The 22,289-nt window shown below is 44.5% G+C and overlaps 1 long non-coding RNA gene across 2 annotated transcripts; it reads left to right on the plus strand.

Moving 5' to 3' along the window:
• Positions 1-4,827: 4,827 nt before the first annotated feature.
• On the plus strand, positions 4,828-9,960 carry LOC128348833 (uncharacterized). Of its 2 annotated transcripts, none has more exons than XR_008318366.1 (3): positions 4,828-4,997; positions 7,791-7,880; positions 8,280-9,960. It is a non-coding gene; the product is annotated as an uncharacterized LOC128348833 (long non-coding RNA). The 2 variants fall into 2 exon arrangements; XR_008318367.1 differs by having other exon boundaries at positions 4,828-4,990.
• The last annotated feature ends 12,329 nt before the right edge of the window (positions 9,961-22,289 follow it).

The raw sequence follows: 22,289 nt of genomic DNA on the forward strand, positions 1-22,289 counted from the left end.
ACTTGGCACTCCGGATGCTAATAAAAATGCAAATCTCTCCAAATCTAGAGCGATTGGCACATGGCAGCAGACACAGTCATCTCATGCTTGCTGTCTCATACTTGCGCCACTTGACCTCAGTAGTCTTAGATTTTCAACCAGAAATCTCTAAAAGACATTGACAATAGTGAGCCTTTTCCCAAGTTCCTGGTCCCCATACTATATTGTAACTAAGCCTCACTAAGTATAAATGAAATAATCTCATACTCTTCTCAGTTTAACCCTACCACCATGTTCTTCCCCTTCCTCTGTTGTCTCCATTGTCAGTTTCAGCATGTGAACCTCTTGGAACAGAGACATGCTTTTCTAATTCTGTATAAACCACCATGCACATAGATGACACTATAGAAGTACAACAACAATATGACAATGCAGTAATTCCCAAACTGCATGACACAAGAAAGCTGCTACTGTGTCATAAAAACATTAATTCAATAATTAGTTCAGTAACTAATGTGAATCCAAGCACGGGTTGGATATGACTTCTATATCTCTACATATTCATTGCCCTGGACTTGCCTCCTTTCCATGTGTCTCTTCTTGGAAATGAGGCATTCTGCCAGATCTCTCCATCAGGTGTGATGTGATCAGTCAGTCACTCCCAATCTATGCACCATGCAACTGGAGTTGGAGGCAGCAAAACCATATGATAACCTAAGGTTCATTTCATAGTTTTGGGAGGGAAACCATGGATCCATTTTTTGTCAAAACTGTGGTTGTCTGCATTTGGACGTACAGCTTTGGAAACTGGAGGTGAAGGGACCTCTGTTTTTGTGTTATGTCTGAATGCAGTCAAAGTCTTCCACATTCCTGTGGAATTCTTGCATTCAGTCTGAGTAGGGGGAGTTGTATTCTGGCTAGCAATGCCACCCAAACATTCACACATGCAGACAAGTGCTGAACAAGAATTGAATTAGACCATGATAACACAAACATTAGTTTAAATTTGGAGTCACTTGGGAAACATGGAGTCCAGCACTCCGGGGACTCTTCGCCATCCTGGTGGGTTGTAAGGATTTTACCTAATACTACCTGCTACGCAATTGCCAAGCTCCCTTGTAACTCAGTTGCTTTTATGTTCTTGATACATTTATTCTAAATGTGCCACCGTGAAATTTCCCTGTTCTTTTTTCCCCTTTTTACTATTGACATGAGAATTCTTGAAATTCCACCCCCCATGAAGTCAGTTCTATGGTTGATGGATCTCATCTCACATTCATACAGCTAAATCAATAAATCTACTGTATTCAGTTAAGACTTAAAATACTTCCATTTGCTGTGTTAAACTGTCTAATGCAATACCAGGCATGTACGATGTAGTGACATTAATACTGCTGATATCATTCAATTCAAACTAATTCCTGCCCACTGCAGGAATTTCATTCAGTACCACCTCATTCCATCCAATACCACCTCACTACAAATTACCATACCTGTGTAGCTGGTTCATGGCAACAGTGACTAGAATTCCAATGGGCACAGTGACATGGCTGTTATCATTTTCTGCTTTTCCTAATCCTTCCCAGTGGGAGCAGATCACTATTGAAAGAACCAAGAGCATGGGGTTGTTTTCAAGAAAGACCACCAACTTAGATTCTTCTGAACATGGCTGATACAATTCTGAGCATGCTCAGAAGAAATCCCAAAGTACACAAAGAGACAAACAATTAAGAAGTTATTAACTGTTCTGTGATGTAATTACTTTATAAACCATGAGCTCATGATTTACACACATTTTACAGCACCTCTGCATATGATCAGACCTTTCTGACCACTTGTTAGAGTGATACAGATGACAAAGCTGCCTGCATGAAAGAGGTTCTGGGAGGGTCATTGGATTAATAATATTGGTTGGTTGGTCTATCTGCCAAGTGTAAATAAATATTTTAAATGAATATTTAAGATACCAATAACTTAAATAAATAAGAATCTTTAATCTAGTGCAGATAGTCATCAAGTTCAACTCAGTACATTGGAATCTGAGACAAACCTCAGCTGAGCCTGATACATTTGAGTTCATCCTATTAGCATTATTTATTTCATGTGGCACAGACACAGACTGGAGATTACATTGGGCCAGTTCACACAAGCAATCGCCCCAACTTGCAAAGAGGGCGGCAACACACTGAGAGTATGCCCACCATGACATCACTGAAGGACATTCCAAGGCACTGCCGGAGCATCCTGCAATTGCTCGTGGGGGTTGTTCATCTGACTGGTCCCCAAACATGTGCTCCTAAACCCTGTTTAAACATGGTTTTAGAGGCCTTTTGGATGAACAGCCCCCACACATGGATTGAAGGACATTCTGACAGCACATTGGGATGCCCTTCAGTGATGTCAAGGACAGGGTGGGTGTACTTTCAGCACATCACTGCTCTCTTTGCATGTTCAGAGCATTGTTTGTGTAAACCAGCCCATAGAAGGGGGTTTATTATTTCATTAAGAACCCTCTTTATGTTGAGAAATGTGGATATCAAACTGCAAAGACATGCTAGATTTGGAGACATTATAAACACCGAAAATACCACCACCACCCCCTTTCCCTGAGAAATAGACAAAAACCGTATGAGATGGGTGACATTTCCCATGATTGCACTTTATTCTGGTTTAAGGTGAGACTGGAAATATGAAACAAAACAAATGTACGAGCTACGAGTATGTCTTGCAAGTGCATACTGTGCTTTAGTCCTGACAAGCAAAACAGACAGAGATTTCACTGAGAGAACTTACTTCTGCTGGTGATTGACATCTGGGTTGGAATGTTTACAGAACCAGAAATCTAAGATATCTTGTTTAGTTGTGTGTGTTAAAATTATAGGAAGGAAATGTAGACTCTGCATTTCAGTACTACTTAATAAAATATATGTTTTCCCTCACCCAGTGAATATCTCTTTGTAGAGAGGGCGGGGGGGGGGGGATGAACAGCCATTAGCAACATTTTACCTAGGCAGAAACTGGAACAGACATTGTAAGTTCTTTCTCAGAAAACAGCTCTGAAGAATTTTGAAGAAAGCCCTACAAGATTTAATGACTAGCAGAATTTATCAAGTTTCTCAGACATAGAGCCCTGGGTTCTTGCTACCAAATTTTTCCAAAAATTCAGCCCAGTTCTTTTCACCAAAAGAAAGATTCAGAGGAGTTGTTGGTTCCTCATCAGACAAAATGTCTAAAGAATTTTGAGGGTAGTAAAGAGTTTCAATAAGTCTATGATACTGCAGCTATTCTCACGAGCAAGCAAAACTGGGTTAAGGAAGCCCACCCAGCTTTGCTTGCTTGTGAGAACCAGCAGGCTCGAGGGCGAGCCCAGTGGCTCCATGGTGGCAAGCCCAGCTATTTGGCCATCCTCTTAAAACAAGGTTAATGGAGCGAGCACTCCCTTAACCTTGTTAAATTGATCGCGTGTCAGCCACGGCTGCTCGCAACCACAGCGGGCATACTCGGGGGGGAGGGGGGATTCCAGAAATGCACCATACACTTGTGTGGTGCATTACTGGGGCTCGGGGAGGGGCAGGGCGCTGTATGGTGGTGCTTCCCTACACCCGACCCCTAGAGCTACTGGGCTAATCTTGGCTGGGTGCAGGAGTGTCAGAGACAAGCTGCCGTTCATCTGGGCGGGTGGTGTGTCTGCCCAGAGCCTGAAGGAGGATCATCTGTGGGGAGGTACTAAGTGCTTTCAGGTTTCCTCCCCGCAAAAGAAGGTAGCCTTTTCCACTTGATCATGGGAAGAGCTTCAATGTCTTGGAGAGGGGTTCCCACATAACATTTGGAAACTGCCCTCAGTAATTAATATATTCAATTAAAAGGGGGGACCCTTTGGTTTACAAGATAATTATGCATGTGGCAGCTGCAACTGAGCTCCAGAAAGGAAGAAAATGTGATGGCCCGTGATGTTCACACCATGAGGGCATGAGATCTAATTCCAGTCTGAGAGCCAGTGTGATGTAGTGGTTAGAGTGCTGGACTAGGACTGGGGAGACCCGAGTTCATTGTCTTCTCTTCTACGTTTGTTTTAATCTCATGCTGATCGCTGACCGAAATAAAGAGATTTGATTTGACCCGAGGTCAAATCCCCATTCAGCCATGATACTTGCTGGGTGACTCTGGGCCAGTCACTTCTCTCTCAGCCTAACCTACTTCACAGGGTTGTTGTGAGGTGAAACATAAGTATGTAGTACACTGCTCTGGGCTCCTTGGAGGAAGAGGAGGATATAAAATGTAACAAACAAACAAACAAACAAACAAACAAATATTTACTGGTCTACAAAATCATAACCATGGAAACACAATTTGACTAGGTTCTCTATGTTCAAACACACTATCTGCGTAGGCTAGTGGCAACACCAAAAGTGTTACAGCAATATTAAAGAAGAATTTAGTTACACAAACATAACATAAACACATTTGGTAACATATTAGCAGTGGCATAGCCAACTGACTGGTGGCCTATGTTCTGCCCTGCCCGGTGGCCCCACCAATGATACCCCGTGCACATGACATCATGCACATGGGGGCATGGCTCGGGTTCCAGAGAGCCCTGAGCGAGGTTTCTTCTGCTCATTTCAGGCAGTGTTTGCTGCCTGATGGCATTTATTTCCCTTCCTCTCCCACCAGCAAGGGAGAAGAAGGACAATAAATGTTGTCAGGGAGCAAACACTTCCTGGAAATGAGAGACGGGGTATCTTGCTCAGTCTATCCCAAGCCTGAGCCATGCCCACATGTGTGTGATGTCACACTCAAAGTGGGCGTGGCCTGGTGACCTTGGGGTAGCCCAAGCGAGCTCGCCTCCCTCTCATTTCCAGGCAGTGTTTGCTCCCTGACAACGTTTATTTTCCTTCCTCTCCCTTGCTGGCCCGTTGAATACCTGTTGCTAATGTCCATGCGTGACAGCTCTTGCGAACATTCGAGGGCAGCTGCCAGATAGCAGCGTGGATGGCAGCCAGGCTGGCCGGTGGGTGGTGAGTGAAAGCAGTGACCGAGCTGGTTGGCTGGCCTGTGGGCAGTGAGGGGAATAGTGGCCAGGCTGGCTGGTGGGCGGTAAGAGAGAGCAGGGCCAGGCCAGCTGGCTGGCCGGTGGGCGGCGAGGGAAAGTGGCCTAGGTGGAGGAGAATGGACTGGGGCTGAAGGAGGAGGAGAACAGAATGGGGCTGAAGACAAAATGAAGATGGGGGAGAGACAGGGAGAACTAGGGGCACAGATGCTCTGCGCCAGATCAGCTAGTATATAATAGTTAAATTTCTGGAGTGGGAGTTTACAATGTTCCAGAAAACCAAAGTGCTCTGGGATGCAATTGTTGAAGTCAGTCTAAGACGTTTTCCTAAGCCTATTTCTCTGTCTCTTCTGGTGATTTAATGTGACACCTACAATGTCTTGGCTAAATAAAAAAACGGATTTGTTTCTTCAGTAAGCCCTGGATTGATTCCCCTTCTAAAAGCTATATTGATAAAAGGCTATCAAACTATATATTTCTCAGGTACCAAATTGGTTTTGAATGTGTTTCTTTAATTAATGAGTCAAATCTGTTTGTTCTGGAGATTGCTGTGCATCTAGTTGTTGCTTGCTTGCAACTAATCTAGTTCTTACTTGGAAAATTAAGTGTATAGTTACTGGATAGACAGACCAGATTCTGAAGCAGGAGCAGATTAACGCAGAGGCAGAGGAGGTGTCTGCCTACAGAGGCAGTAGCTCCGGGGAGTGGGGGTGAGGGGAAAGTTCCCCCTTTTACTTTTTTTTTTAAGTCACAGCGGCGGCAGTAGCTCCATGGAGGGAAAGTTTCCCCTTTTACTTTAATTTTTTTAAGCCGTGGTGGCAGCAGTAGCTCCAGGGAGGAGCTGACTGGGCGAGCGGAAAGTTGGGCCCTAAAGATCGCTGGCAGTGGGATGGAGCACGGCAGCAGTGATGGCAGCAGGGAGGGTGGGGTGGCAAGGAGAGGAGAGTCACAGTGTGCCCCCCTTTTCACCTCTAAGCCCACTATGCAGGCGGCAGCAGCAAGCTCCTCCCTCCTCAGGAGCAGTTCTCTATAAGGGCAAGAGAGGTGGTGCCCCCCCCCGCCAGTACACACACACACACACACACACACACACACACACACACACCGCTTATCTCTTTCTCAGCTGGCTGCCTTCTTGTTTTCCTCCTCCCTTCTCTTGCCCCCTGTCTCCTGACCCATGCCCACTGCTGTCCAACAGAGGGCTTCCTCTCCCACTGTTTCCCCCTCCATGTTTCCCTCCCTCCCCACTCTGACTCTGGGGTGGTTGCTGGCTCAATCGCCCATGCTGCACTGCTCAGCGCCTGCGCAGTCCAAAGATTTCACACTCTGAAGGCAGTCAGGATATGCTTAATTTTTTTTGCTAAAGTGGGCAATGTTGTCACCGCCTAGCAAATTTGACTAGACTTGAGTTCTAAGTCTACAGGCTGAAGTGGGCAGGGAAAGGAGGCAGTGGCAGCCTTTCTTTCTCTGTGAGAGACTAAGCCATCTTTGGTTCAAATGCTTAAAATGTGGGTTTCATGCTGGTATGTTTGAACGACAGAAAGCTGACATGGAGGTTGGGGTGGAAGGGGGAGACATTTACGGTCATTTCTCTCCCTTGCCTTGCACGGCCCCCATCTCTGCTTCCCCACTCCTTTTCTCTCAGACTGAGTTCATTCACTGGGGTTAGTTTCAAATATTTCAAATTAGTTTATTTTTACAACAATGACCTTATCCCATCAGCCACTTGCAATTTTACTGACCAGCAAAAACTCTTTTCTCTCTCCTCCTCCTAGCTTGTTTTGTTCCCATCCAATTATTAGGTGTGTTTGCTGCTCTCTTTATTTACACTGCAGCTTCTGCAATCTCTCTCTTGCAAAAAATATTTTCCCCAGTTCCTTCATTTCTCTCAGATCCCATCAAGTCATCTTCAGGGAGGAAGAGAAAGCTTGAGATGCGTTCCCTCATTGTTCTTTCTTTCCTCCTTGGCACCATTTCTACCCCCTTTCTCTAAAATGCAGAGAACCCCACGCCACCCCACAAAGAGGAGACTCAGAAGCAGAGAAATATTTCTGAGCTGCTTTGAAAAAGGGAGATTTGAGAGCTGGCAAATTGAGAAGAGGCTGGTGGGAGTTCCTGGTCCTTAAAGCGAAGACAAAATGAGAGAAAGAGGGGGAAAGTAAGTGTTTGGAAAAAGGAAAGGCAAAGGGACAAGGGCTTGTCAAGAAGGACTTGGGGGAAACTTCTGCCCTCTCCCTCCTCCTATATACAAACTGCCCTCAAACGAGTTATATAATCTGATCACAGGCGAAACTAGGGTGGGGCAGCAAGGGCATGTGCCGTAGGCACCACTTGGGGGGGTGCCAGTGCCATGCTGCCCCCCACCCCCTCCCCAATTCATGGATTTTTTAAAAAAATAAAAATTTTTAAATTACTTGTAGCCCCTTTGGAGGGCTTCCTAAAGGCTGCAGGGGGTCTGCAAAGCCTGTGTTGCTTACAACCTGTTTCTCCTGAAAGTGTCTGAACTTGTATTTTTGAGCTGATATTATGGTAAAGTTATCTGAAAGATAGGTGTCAGATGTCTGGACAGGGGCACAATTTCAGTGCTTGCCCTAGGCGCTATTTTCCCTAGATACGCCTCTGGATCTGATACATGAGTGGGAGCTGACCAGTTTTGTTGTTACTATTAATTTTGTATTTTTAATCTCACTTTCCTACCCCTTCTGTTCCTTTTGTTATGTTTTCCTCTAATTGCTTGCTGGACTTTTTTTTTTTTTTTAAGAAGAAGAATGTTTAGCCAAAATATGGTGTTTATCTACAGTCCTATCTCCTCTCACATGGACTAGGGGAGGACCAGCTATGTTCTAGCAAGGTACATTTTAAAAAACAAATTTAAACACTGGCTTTTATATGGTATTTTTAAAATTAAAAAACTACCAAACAAACAAAAAACACCACCCAGTCTTTTGCGTTACACATTTCCATTTTGGAAAGAGTGTATAGCCATCTGTCTCTCTGGTTTTAAATGTCATGCTTCAAGGGTTATTCAAAGAGGAAGAAACTAGTAGCCTTTTACAATATTAAACATTTTTTTCTGAAGAAAATGGTGTCGGGGAAGGAATATGCCCCCCAAATATAAAATCACCTGTACTGTACTGAATTAATCATGCTGTGTTTTACTGATCATCTTAAGTGATGTAGGCTTCTCTGTAATGCACAGCTAATGTTGCTTCTCTCCCTGCCCCCATAACATTTGTGCCTTTATCAGCAGGGATTTGACAGATTAAGCCTGCCTATGACGGAGAAAACTTCATGTGTTGGATCTCTGGCTGTTATGTAGCAATTAAAGACAGAAGGGGATGGGCCTACTTGGGGAAGAGCACCTGCATGCTTGCATGAAGAATGTTTCAAGTTCCCTCCCTGGCATCTCCGAGGCAGGGCTTAGAGACACGGGCTCCGCCTCCAACAGCACCCACACTGGCATTACCTGCCCTGCCTAGTGCCCACCCAGCCCCAAGAGCCACCAGCCGCCACTGCTTGGAAGCGACAGCTGAAGCTTGTGTGTCTACAACCTCAAAATATGGCTAATAATCACAGTTGGTAGCAAAATAAAGTAGCATTCTGCTTGTGATATGACTTCTTGGTCACATAACCTCCTTCAGTGCTTTTAACTGGCAGTGAAGAACCTTTTTCACTTATGTTACTTATGAGCTCTGTGATCACATTTCTCCATATGTTTACTGGGACATGGAAGAATGAAGCTTTGAAAGAAATCTGCATGTGGTGATGGTAGGGATTATGAAGGTGGAGGTGTTGCTGAGTGTAAAGATAATAATACCTGGAATGTGCAACTCAGGTGTGAAATCCCAATATGCCAAGCAGCAGTATTTCAGGTAGAGGATCAGGAAGGACATCTGCCAGAGATAATGGAAAGTGGAGAGTGAGACCTGCTGCCAGTCAGAGCTGAATGAAGCTATTGAAGAGTTATAAGTGTTCCTGTGTAGCATACTTCAAAAACAGTCCTAAATATACTTTGGCAAAGAGCTCAAACAGATATCAATTTCAAAAGGATTGTAGTCTTGCTTAAGAATCAGCACATCAGTGTGTTTATCTGAGCTCTTAGATGCTCATTTCATGTCTTTTACTGGACTTAAGAATGAGTTTATGAATCACACCATTCCCATAAAATCCCTGTTTAGTTGTCTGCTTCTCTTCTTGGAGCCAACGTGAAAAAGAAAAGTTTATTAAAACTTTCTTACTGTCTGAACACCACACTTGTTTGGTATTGTTGCAGCATTCAACATCAGCACATCCTTTCAAAATTGAAACAACACCTTGCTTATTTGCTGCATTTATTGATCCTTGTAGTTGTATTCATCTTTTTGTGCTGTGGTGAATAGTTTGGTAACTCTTATTGTTCCTCACGGTTGGTGTATTAAATAACATCTTACATTTGCCTGTTGTAGTTCAAAATGAGAAATCATCTCACATGCGCACATTTCCAATGTTACATATTTTATTTCATTTCTTTCATTTTGAGATAATATGAGAGTATGAATATTACATTCTATTTACCAACAAGTGAAAAGGAAAGTAAGAAACGAAGAAATTAATACAGAGTTCAGCAGTCCTTTTGTAAGATATATTTATGAGAGATGGACACAATGCAATGGTTCTTAGACGTGGGAGCTGATAGCTAGCATTCTTGTTGATAGCTGCATTCTTCCTTGTAAATGAATTGAACTGATAAATGATTCATCGCCAATAATGCAGTAGTAAGAGGACTTGGGATGTGAGAGGGCTATTCCACATGAAGTTCCCTGTTCTGGGATGTAATGCTACTGGATTTTAACACTGTATTAGTATAGCATTAAAGATCTAAAACTATATCGATTTATAGCTTTGGATAGATCTAACGTTATATCCTTGGATAATAAAAAGGAGCATGGCTATCCCTTCTTCTGGAGTGTAAATTTGTTCCAGGTGAGATTATTGAGGAAACATACATTTAGCCCTAGAGAGAATGACTTTACCCATCCTCCAGAAAGAAAGAAGAGCAGGTCTCCGAGGGGCTGGTTTAGATAAACATGGCCCCCACCAGCCCCCTACCCACCAGCCCCCTACATTCATTAATGTGGGGACTGTGCCAAGAATGTGCCTGCCCCAACATCACTCAAGGACATGTTGATGCATTCTCAGCACATTGTTTACTTGTGTATAAATTGTGATCATGCAGATTACCCCCCTACACATGCAAAACTCTGTTTAAACATGTGTAGGAGGGAAGTGAAATCTGGTGCAGAAGACTCCTGTGTCTGACTCGATTTTCCCTTTGAGCAATGATCTTGAGCTAGCTGTACCATCTACGTTTGGCAGCACTTTGTAATTCAGTCAGAAGTTATGAGGTACTACTGTGCAGGAAAGCATTTATCAAGGTGAGGCCCTCTACGGTGAGAATGCACGCACCCCATTGTTATTAAAGGACATGTCAAAGTATCAGAATTGTACATAGAGGGGAGATTCTGATCAATATGCCTATACACTAGGCCAGTGGGGGTGGGGGGAGGGGGGATGAGACGCTGCTGTCCCCTGCGGCCACGGCTGCAACTGCAGCTGCCACAATGTGTACTTATAAATACATATCTACTCCTCTCCTACCCCTATATTCTTAAGAAAGCCCCCCTGACCCTGCCTGGATTCACTGGATTCCCCTTTACCAGTATAGCTCTGAGCTAGCTCGTTTCTTACTGGGCCTGGTTTGACTCAAACTCGGACTGGCCAAGGCTGGTCCGATTCGACCCCGAATGTGTTGAGTGGAGCCAACTCAACATTGAGCCCAGCTCAAACCAAGCTGGCTTGCACATCTCTAGCATAAGTCCTTCTTAAGAAATGACAAGATTTGGTTTCTGTTTTTAAAAAATCACTTTTATGGTATGGCATTGAATCTTTTTAATGTGACTATTCCGATCAGATGCCATGTCTCTGTTCACATATCTCGTCTGTGCCAGAAACAGGCACAATCCCTTTTAGCTCAACAAATAAACTGTTTCCCTCCCATAAATGTTTAATCTCATGTCTCAGAGAATGTGTTAACAATCATCTATTGGTCGCTCCATAGACTGTACCCCTAGAACTCAAAAGACTTCAACCATTTGTACTTTAACAGTTGGTTAAACAATCTTTACACTTGAAAAGTTAGATGCAAAAATGAAAAATGTTCTGGGAAGCCCATCTCACAAAGCAGGTACCCTCCATCAGCTTCACTGCACAGAAGTTTATGCATCAAATTTATTCATGTTCCATGGGCCACAAACAGTAGCTGCATGAGATCAGATCAGTACTATCATCATTGCCAACTGCAGTTCTATTGTTCATTATTGTGTGTGTGTGTGTGTGTGTGTGTGTGTGTGTGTGTGTGCATGTGCGCACACACACATAGCTTGTGCCCATTCTCTGCAGCTCTTTTTGGCCAGAGAGATCACACACACACACACAGAGCTTGTGCCCATTCCCTGCAGCTCTTCTTTCGTCAGAGAGATCCAGGGTTTGAGTGGGTATTCGACAACAGAAGTGATGCTATCCAGTTGGAAAGGATGCCATCCCACTGGAAAGGCAAATATTATGTTCAATAACATCTGGTGCCTTCATGCTCTTGGAAGAGATGATGGCATGTTTTATGTACCTGGACACGGAAGCTGGATCAGTTGACCGATACATTAAATGAGTGCTGTGAATTTTGCAAAGCAGGATCAGCATGGGTAGATATGCCAAATATTCTAATTTGAGCTGTGTGTTTGGCTCTTAGGTCTCCTTCCTAAATAAATCACCAATAAATAATGGCTCAGGAAGGACATGCAACATCTGGAAAAGGCATTGAGAAAGTAGCACAGACACTGAGGCGCTTCACACAATTGCTGTGAAGCGCCTCAGTGTGGTCTGCGGGGAGAGCGGGCTTAGTCCACTCTCCCTGCAGATGAGCAGCCACTCGTAGCTGGGCAGCCATATTGGCCACCTACATGGCTGCCGGCTCCGTCACGGAGCCGGTGGGGACTGTGGGGATCGGGGGCTGCACAGCCCCCGGAAGTTCCAGGATGTCCTACACAAGTGCACCGGGCATCCTGGAGAGACCCCCGAGTCCGGGAGACTCCACTGCATGCTGCAGCTACACACGAGCAAGCAAATCAGGTAAACGGAGCGTCCGCTTTGATTTATATTTTGACTTATCCTGTGTATTAATTCTTTTTGCTCATTTGGTTCTTCACATTGCATATACTTTCTTGGTAAAAACATAATTTTGAAACCTAGCTACCAAAACATGTATGTCCTGCCTTTCTAGTAAAGATATAGAGGTCATTCTCATGACCAGCCCTACCAGGGTAGGACAGGACTAACCCAGGTAGGGCGGGTCTTAAGAAGCACCAGGATTGCTCCTGATCCCACCGCTCCGCCCCTGGGTAGCCCTGCATTTTAACCCGGTGAAATAGTGAGGTAGAAGGACAAGCGTGCACCTCCTGCCTCATTTGCAGGCCGTGTGCATGATCGGGCTACTGGTAGCCATCTTACTTATAGGGCTGGGGGAAGGAGCGGCCTGGCAGCAGGGAGGTATCCCAGTGCACCCAATGTGGGATAACTGGCAGCCCAGCTTCCTTCTCCCCTCTCCCAATGGCTGCTGGGCTCACCATAGTACCAACCACGTGGGCCCGTGGATGACTGAGCCCAGAAGCAGCTCCAATTGTGTTGGGAAAACAGGTAGGCTCCTGCCATTCCCCCAAACCTCCCCACTTTGGTTGTGAGAATGACCTCATAATTTTAAAACCAAACTACCAAAACATGTATGTCCTGCATTTCTACCAAATATGATGCATAGTGAACATGAACTGCCTTCCACTGCCTTCTTCTGCCTTCCACTGTCCATACATGCCTTACCTGTTGCAACAATATTCCTGAAGCTTTGGCTGCCTTGGCTGGTCTGGCCCTTACCTATCAGGAGACCCCAAACCATGGACTCATACGTTTTTCTGAGTCTGAGTCTTAGCATTCCCAGCCTACCTAGTGGATACCCACTATGTATATACATATGTTATTTTCACCACATTTTCCATCATACTTCCATCAGCACAATCCTATGCATATTCACTCAGAAGTTAGTCTCATTGAGTTCAAAGGGGCTTACCGCCAAGTAAGACTGCAGCCTAAATGTAGATACTGTGTAGAAGGCCCAGACGTCTGCACTTAATATCAAATTATCCACTCTCTCAGTCTGTTTAATACAATATCCAAACCACACGTTACATCACCCTGAATTTAAGTACCCTCAGAAATTTACTCCCTGGACTTGCTCATTTCCCACCATAGACTTTAATTGTCTTAATTTTCAGCAATAAGTTGGCAACAGCCCAGTTTCTAAAACCATATCAGATCAAATATAAAATAAATTGATATTGGAAAGTGCTAAGAGAGTACAGCACATTGAAGAATTATTTTTATTAATTAGCTCTTGTCAGCCCAGTGCCATGGTTTCACTAGATGTTTTGCCAGTTGAAATATTATGGATGAGCTTGTAGGCAGCTTCATGAATGAAATGGCTTGGGGTGGTTTTTTAATGGTTTTTTTGTCTAGTATTTCTTTACCTCCTTTTTTGCAAAAGCCATCAGTTTATTCTATGATCTGTTCAGATGATGTAAGACATGAGAGAAGTGTAACACGGGAGGTTTCTGTCAATATTGTGCAGGCCCTCTAGAACTGCCAACCTGCTTTAAGTTGCCAAAAATAAAAATATTTTAAAAAATAAGGATTATGATAATTCATCTTTTTGAGATCACTTGCCAGAACCTGAGTGTCAAGAAAACCCTTTTCTCCTTTGTGATAGATAGGGCTAGTGTCAGAGGTCAGCATTGTTGGGCAGCTGTCAAGAGCCCAGGATCTCAGAAGGGCCCACTGCTGGTACCTGAAGCCACCCCTGTGCCCAAAGCCTTTCTGTGGATAACCGAAACTTGACACCAGATGTGATGATACATCTTGACTAATTTTCTTTCCAGTTCTTTGATATTTTGTTGGGGTGTGGGGAGGTTACAGGATTGTTTTAGATTCACATGCCTCAATAACAACACAGACTGTTCTGAGCTACAGAACATAAATATACATGAATGTTATAATGGCCACATTCCAATGGACCCATGGTTCCGCTCCCCCCCCCACTCTTTCATGCTAATTCAGATGCAATGGAGACCTCCCTCTCTGCAGTCAGTGAGACTGCAGAGAGGAGGGGGAACAGGCTGTGTGGGCTTCCATGAAGGACAACCTGAATAGCCAAGCACAGCCAGAGTTGAGGAAGGATCTTCCTCCCTCAACTCCAGTTCTAGGGAACACAGCCTGCAATTCCAGATTCAGACATACTTCAGGCTGCATCCAACCTCAGGTTGTGGCACTGAAACTCACTACAACCTGAGGTTTCAGACTGGAGTTACAAATCTGAAACCTTGGGTTTGTCGCCAAGCAAAACAGCATTTCCACAGATCTGGATGTAAGACTCACAGAACCTCTGGCCTATTCAATTGCAGTTCTGCATTATATGTGAATGTGGCCAATGAAACTTTTGTTCAAACTGCTCATAGTCCAAATAGGCAAGAGAGACTGTGATTACGTGGAGACAGATCTATCTTCAAGTTTGCTCAGGAAAATAGTTTTCCAAATCAGGATCAGGTTTTTCCTTCTCTCGACTGTGAGCCACATTGCAGCCTGCTTACTTTGACCCATATACCTCAATAAGAGTCACCAATAACTGAGCCAGCCCCTTCACCTATATATCCCTGAGTTCCATATCTTGGTGTGGTGTGATCCCACAAGATGAAAGAAAACCCTGGGGCTATTCTCACGATCAACAAAAATCAGGCTAGGAGAGCCTAGCCTAATTTTTGTTGATCATGTAAACCACCGGGCTCGCAGACAAGCCCGGTGGTTTACGAGTGGGTAACCTGCTCAAGTAGCCCTCCCTAAAGCCTGGGTTTGCAGAGCGAACACTCCGCAAATCCGGGCTTTCTGATCGTGAGTAGCCGTGGGGTGGCTCCATGCTACTGCTACTCATGAGGACACCCCCGGAGGGGAGGCAAAAAGCTGCCTCCCTGCTCCAGATGTCTCACCAGCATGCCCTGCGTGCTCACGCAGGGCATGCTGGAGCTTGTGAGGGCTGATTGGCCCCCGATCCCCGCCAGCCCTCCCCGGCTCCGTCATGGAGCTGGCAATCGTGTGGGTGGCTGATCCGGCCGCCCAGGGCTCCCTCCCTGCTCACCGCCCCAAACTGGGTCTCACTAATCATGAGACCCAGTCCCTTATATATTATAATATTTATATATTGCCTGATTGTAATGCCCCCAAGTGGTGAGTGTAATAGCAAGAATTTCTGGGCCTCAGAGTACAGGCCAAGGCCTGCAGCTTCCTTGAGTTCTCCTCTGGTTGCCTGTTACCTTGACAGGCAAGCCACTCATTATGCAGCCTTCTTATTCGCCTGAGGACTCATTGGGCTCTTGCCTCCCACAGCCCTTTTCCTAGACTGGCCCCTCATCATGGGCTGGGTTTTCCTTATATAGTCCCCATCACATGGGGTCAATCTCGCGGGACTGCTGCATCTTGCAAGACTTTGGCTCTACATCTCACAAGAGTTGTTCGGCGTCTCACAAGATTATATTGTTTGGCCGCTGTGCAATCTTGCAACCATGGGAGGGCCAGCTACAGCCTCCTCCCGCAGGGCTCAGGAGGGGCAGCATCACCCAGTCTGGCAGAGTGAGTTCATTACTGCTTCCCTCCTCTTCGCTCTCCCTTGCGTCTATCCCCCAACACTGATATACACATCTCCAGCCAGTATAGTAATTAGGATGAGCAATGAACAATTTAGTTTGTGTCAAGCGTACAAGGTGATAGGTCACTACAAAAATGGCAATCAAAAATCTTGGTAGCTATGTGGAGGAAGGATCTGAATGCAGATTATGTCAAAGGGCATCCAAAAATATCTCTCAATACTGTTGGATGACTGTTTACTAGGCCTGTGCAATTATTCAGCTCTGAAAAGCATAAGCTGAATAGTGTGCAGAGCCTGCTGGCACCACGTGGAAGTGTTTTCAACCTCCACATCCATGTGGAATCCACCTCTCTAACCATCTTCTTACCAGATAAGGGCCCCTTAAAGAATATGGAGACCTGCTGCATTCTGGCACCATAGGAACATATGAAGCTGCCATATACTGAGTCAGACCATAGGTCCATCTAGCTCAGTGTTGTCTACACAGACTGGCAGTTGCTTCTCCAAGGTTGCAGGCAGGAATCTCTCTCAGCCCTATCTTGGAGATGCCAGGGAGGGAACTTGGAACCTTTGAAGGTACTTAGGTAGTGCTGGGAAATGAAGTGCTTTCCAGCACTTCCCCAGTACTTTCCTTCCCCATGCAAAGAAGACAGTGATCTATTATGCTCTAGGCTGAACAATAATGCTGGATCCAAAGCTATTCAGCAAATTCATATTTGAAGAAGCTTGATCTTCCTCATGTCCAGCACAGTACCCTATCCATAGGACAAGCACGGTTTCAGAGTGCCTAAACTGTCTTCATAGTTTTTATTTGTTTTTATTGTTACATTTATATACCGCCTTTCATTAAAAACAATCCCAAGGCAGTTTACAAAAGTTAAAAAACATACAATTAAATGACAATTAAAATATTAAGCTAAAAGTATAAAACCAATCTATATTAAAAAGTATAATTAAAAAGTATATTAAAAGTATATTATATTATACTATATTAAAAAGTATAAAAGCTAAAAGTATAAAACCAATCTATTCTATAAAAAACAAACATAGTTTGTAATACCGTAATTGTATTTATTTACAGAGTGAAGGGGTTATATCTCCAGATGGGGAAAAATGGTAAGAACAAGAAAAAGAAGCCCAGGGCATGCTTTCCTGAGCTCTGCTTTATTTCATGATAAATGATAAATGGCAGTGTGGGTTTTGCCTCAGCAAACACATGCCAGCAGAACCAGCCTCTGATTCCCTGTCCATGTAAATAAACCCAAGAAAAGGTCATTGATTTGGGAAATTAATGACCAAATGAGCAGCTTCTCTATCCTTTATCATGTAAGCATGTCCTAAGAAACAATGCTAAAGCATGTAGGGGGGAAAGTTGCCCTGTAGTACCTCAGTATCCCACTGTTCTGTGTGCATTATACCAGTAGAGAATTGTTGCCTACCATATTATGTTGGAAGTTCTCTATTTGTATCCTTAGACATGTCTGGAGGTTAGCTGAGGGGGGAAAGGTGTACCTTTATTAAGGCTGTTTTTCAATACTACCTTTTGGTACCGTGTCAGAGGGACTTGACTCTGCCTGAAATCTGAACACCTCAGGCATGGGGCTTTCGGTTCTATTTTTTAAAATAAATCTAGGTGGAAAACTGACCTTTTAGATTTAACTTTTAGTTCATATTGATTTCATGTCATGGGCTTGTGCTCTAATGATGCTTTATCCATCAGATGTGTTACTATGTAGCAGAGCTCTGTGGGGACTGTGGAAAATAAACTGACAGGAAAAAGAGCTGGAGGTGGGAGGAAAGCTTTTATTGTTTATGTGGAGGATGCCCGCTGCACTTCATATTCTCCCACATTTTAATAGCAAGTCAGCAATTTTCTGTGCAATTTCTCATTTGGCCTCCTAATGCTTTCTCTCTAGCCTTGTCATATATTATCTGCTAGTTTCCCTTCGTGCTTAATAGAAGCAAAATGCTCCTGAGGTAATTATTGTTTTTCTCTTTTCCAAGTACTTTCAGACACACTCTTCCAGAAGCAGCTCTGCTTGGGACAGTACAATGTAGGCTGTGACCTAACACACTGAGCCCAGGGGAGCCATTTCCATTGAGCTCCCCTAACATCTCACTGTGCTATCATTTATAGGGGCTGCTGGTAAAAGGCTGTTCCGAGGAAGCGAGGAGGGGATGCAATCTCAGCCATGTTGCCTCTTCAGCAGATCCAGAAGGGGGCCTGGGTGGCTATAGATATTATTGCTTAGCATTTTTACGGCACACTTCAAGGGTTCAAAGTGTTTCACATATCTTCACCCAGTCATTCTTACTGAGCTGTAAGGTAGGCTAGCCATATCCCTACATGACGTGGGGGAAGTGTGGTTGCTGAAAGTAAAGCAGCTTTTTTGGTGAGGCAATGGGAAAGAGGAAAGGGAATGAGGAGAAGGCATAAGGACTAACAGGAAGAGGAAGAGGAAAACCTTTGCATTTATACTAGATCTGCCTTTATGAGGATTTGGCAGCTTGAAAGATGGGGTCCAGAGTTTAATCTTTTCTGCTTTGCAAAACTTTCCTCATGTTGGTGCAGCACCATCGTAGCAGAGCATAGCTTGCTAGTCCCTGACTTGGTTGTAGTAAGAACACTCAGAGACAAGAGTAAAATCACAGGTAGCATGTATTGAGTTAAATGGCACTCACATGATATACAGTCCTGGTCCAGATACTCATATATACATTCAAAGGAGACACATAGATTACAGCAGCAGATTGGAACCGGGTGGACCACTGTGGACAAGTGACACATGCCTGGGCCTCTGTTATATACTAGCCCCAACCAATTATGTTTAGCCGGCTCACATGACCTTGTTACATTTCTGCTGACTAGGTTCACCTGTTGGTAGTCTCACTGATTGCAGCAGTGACTTGCACCTTGCACTGCCTGACAGGAAATATCTCCTGACACCTCAGCTTTCTTCTTTCATGGTTTCAGGTTGCCCTTGCTGTGTTTGGTTGGTTGTTTAATTGGTTAGCCAGTTAGTAAGTTACAGTTACAAGTAAGTTAACTCCTTACAGATAGTAAGGAGATAGACCATGCAGAACACAAAGGTTTTTCTCACTAGTTGTGGGGCAGCAAGCGACTAACTACGAGGCCAGGAGCCCCACCCTGCAAGATATGTTAAGAAGGAAAGAAGCTAAGAGCTAGGGAGGCTGAATCCTCGGATTTAATAGTGTGTGGCATTCCAATTTTTATCATTACAGTCTTTGGCATTGGTTGCAGAGGCATCAATGGCAGCTTCTTTCCTGCAGCATCCTTGCTTCCAGGAAGTGAATTTTGTCAGGACTGCAGTGTGTGGGAAAGCTTAAAACTCACCCCCACCCCCATTATGGTTCTAGTCCTGATCCCCTGATCCCACTGCTACTTAAGAAGAAAGGAAACACAAACAGAAGGGGAAACCATGCATCTAACAGAAGATGTTGCTTGGCACTCACTGCAGAGTGAGTATATACAAGAATGTCCAAGGATGGTGTTTGCCTTTTGTGGTGCAAGGCCTCCTACATGCACACATCACTTCCCTGTGACACAGCCCCATACAGCTGGGGCAAATGTGAATTTTTTCAACTTCATGGCCAGGACTGATCACATGGGTTTTCCCCATTAGTTTGTCACCATTGGGAGAAAGAGACACTGATGACTGACTCCATTCATGTAGCTGGAGTTTTCATACATACATGGGATCACACTATGGCAGTCCCACATGACTGGGTGTGGTTGTGAAGGAGATCTCAATAGTGTTGCATTCAGACATTCTGTCATTAAGAATGCCATTACTGTCATTGCTGTCTTACTGTAAAGACAGTAAGATGCACTAGTGTTTACAGGGAAATATTACTTTTTAAAAACCTGTAATGTTGAGATAAACAGTTGGGGAATATGACTATTCTGTTTCTCACTCCCTTTAAAACTATTTTCTCAATGTGAATAGTACAGAAGTTGGAGTTATGGACTTATAGTGAAGTATGTGTTCATGTGAACACAGTCTTCAGCACAGTACAATTTAGAGTTGAGTTGAGAATGAAGCTTTGATGGATTCAGAGTAATGATGGGCCCATTAGAGTGGTGGGGACTTTTGTTGTGTGACCACATTTTGGAGTCTCATTGAAAATGGTGGACTCAAAAATAGGATTACAATTCAAAAGACCATTACAAACTGTCTGTAAAGAACTGTAGCTCCCAGGATCCTCAAATATACACTGTGTGGAGCTGTAATAGAACAAATGTGTTGAAAAACCCGTTGTGCCCTGTGTTGGGGAGCAGAGGAGCATCTAGAGGAGCTGCTGAGCTCCCCCAGCTAGGGCACCCACTGCTGCCACCACCTCTCTTGGCAGCTGGCCTGGCTCTGTGCCTCCTCCTTCCATCAGCTAGGATCCCAGCTGATGGAAGGATGGTGTACACACAGGCCATCACTGCCACCAGCTGCCTTCTTTGGAGTGGCCAATGCTAGGAGGTTGCACACAGAGCCCATCACTGCCACCAACTACCTCCTTCAGCAGCTGGCCTGGCTCTGTGCCTCCTCCTGGCCAATGGAATGAGGATAGGTGTTACTGCATGCGTGGGAGCTGCATAAGCGTGTGTCCCACCACTGGAGGAGCACCACAGGGAGAGGGGAGGCTGCCTGTGAAAAGAACATAGGCCCACTCTCCCTGCACTACATCCCTGGTATCACACATGCATGGGATAATTTCAGCCTTCCTAAAGCTTGCAATTTTCCTGACTATCACCCCCCCCCCAGATGAGGTATCAAAACTCAAAAACAGAGTTGGGGGTAGCAAAGAGGGTCCTCCTGACCAGGCTGGAAGGGGCAAATACTTCATGGAAACTTTTGGTACTGATGTCATCAGGAGTATGACAGCATGTAGAAGCTTCACTAGCTCACAATTAATCTATTTAAAAATGTATCTGTGTCATACACCCACAACCCTTGTTTTTGTTTGTTTTTCAATCTAAATTAGATTCCCCATCACAGATTCAATATACCCAGATGGATAAACCCGGTAAACAAACTGTCCATTCTGACACTGTTCTGCTAAAAAACTGGAATCTTTTGTGTGGCGTGAACCAACTTGTCTGCATTCACTGAATATGTGTGCTTACTTAAAGAGGCTATCCTCATGATCTAGCAAAACTGAGCTAAGGAGTCCCAGCCTGGTTTTGCTTGCTCATGAGAACCACTGGGCTCAAGGGTGAGCCTGGTGGCTCTATGGTGGCAAGTCCGCCTAAGAAACCACCTCCTTAAATGAGGTTAACAGAGCAAGTGCTCCATTAGCCTCAATTTTTGGATGGTGTGTCCATCGCAGCTGCTTTCAGATGTGGTGGTCACACTCAGCGGGGAGGGGATCCCAGAAATGCACCACACACTTGTGTGGTGCATTACTGGGGCTCGGGGGGTGGGTGGGGCACAATGCAGTGGCGCTTTCCTGCACCCAACCTCCAGAGCTGCTGGGTGAGGCTTGGCGAGGCATGGGAGAACCACAGGTGAGCTGCCGCTCGTATTGGCGGCTGATCTGTCCACCCAGAGATGGGTGAGTGCTTGTTTGTGGGGAGGGTCGGGCAAACTCGCTCTCCCTACAGACCACTGAGAAGCTCTTCTCACAATGTGAGAAGAGCTTCAAAGAGTAGGGAAGGACTTCTAGATACACAGTAGGTATAAAGCATAAAGTGGATAATAAAGGTGGGTCTTGCTCTTGGAATAACTAGCCGGAGTTGATTTCGGGATGGGGCAGTAGCTCAGTGGTAGAGCATCTGCTTTGCATGCAGAAGGTTCCAGTTTCAATCCCTGGCATCTCCAGGTAGGGCTGGGAGAGACTCTTGCCCGAAACCTTGAAGCCACTTCCAGTCAGTGTAGACAATACTGAGCCAGGTGGACCAATTATCTGTCTTAGTTTAAGGCAGCTTTCTATGTTCCTATGACTTCTGCCAGATGGGAAAAGGGCAAGTAAGGATGAATGGTTTGGAATGAGAATCATCTCTGGGCACAGTTCATTTCACGTTTATTTGGTATGCCACTTTTCTCCATTGCTGTACTGAAGGTGGCTTGCAAGTGGAAACACATTTGTGAGAGAGGATGTTGCTGTAGAAACTGGATACAGTAGAAATAACATAAAAGGGTTCTTGCCAATAATATCTGGATTGGACAGAAGTAAAGAGGGGTTGCATTTGAAAGATCACCCTAGAGGTTCTGCAAGAGTTTCATATGAAGAAAGAACACTCAACAATATCTTCCCAGTAATTTAGGTTGACAATATGCCCTGCCATCCCACAAGCAAACCATATTTACAGCTAGAAACAATAAGACAAGTCTCAGTATTTTCTTTTGTTCTGGAAGTGATCTCATAAAGTTTAACTGCTTTGAACTGTCACAAATGAATACAGAATAAAACATACAGGTTTTCATCACAAACTGAAATGATTCTTCCATAAATCATTATGTTCTGTTTGTGTTT

The sequence above is a fragment of the Hemicordylus capensis genome, chromosome 3, assembly GCF_027244095.1.
Source record: "Hemicordylus capensis ecotype Gifberg chromosome 3, rHemCap1.1.pri, whole genome shotgun sequence".
In the NCBI taxonomy this organism is placed as follows: Eukaryota; Metazoa; Chordata; class Lepidosauria; order Squamata; family Cordylidae; genus Hemicordylus; species Hemicordylus capensis.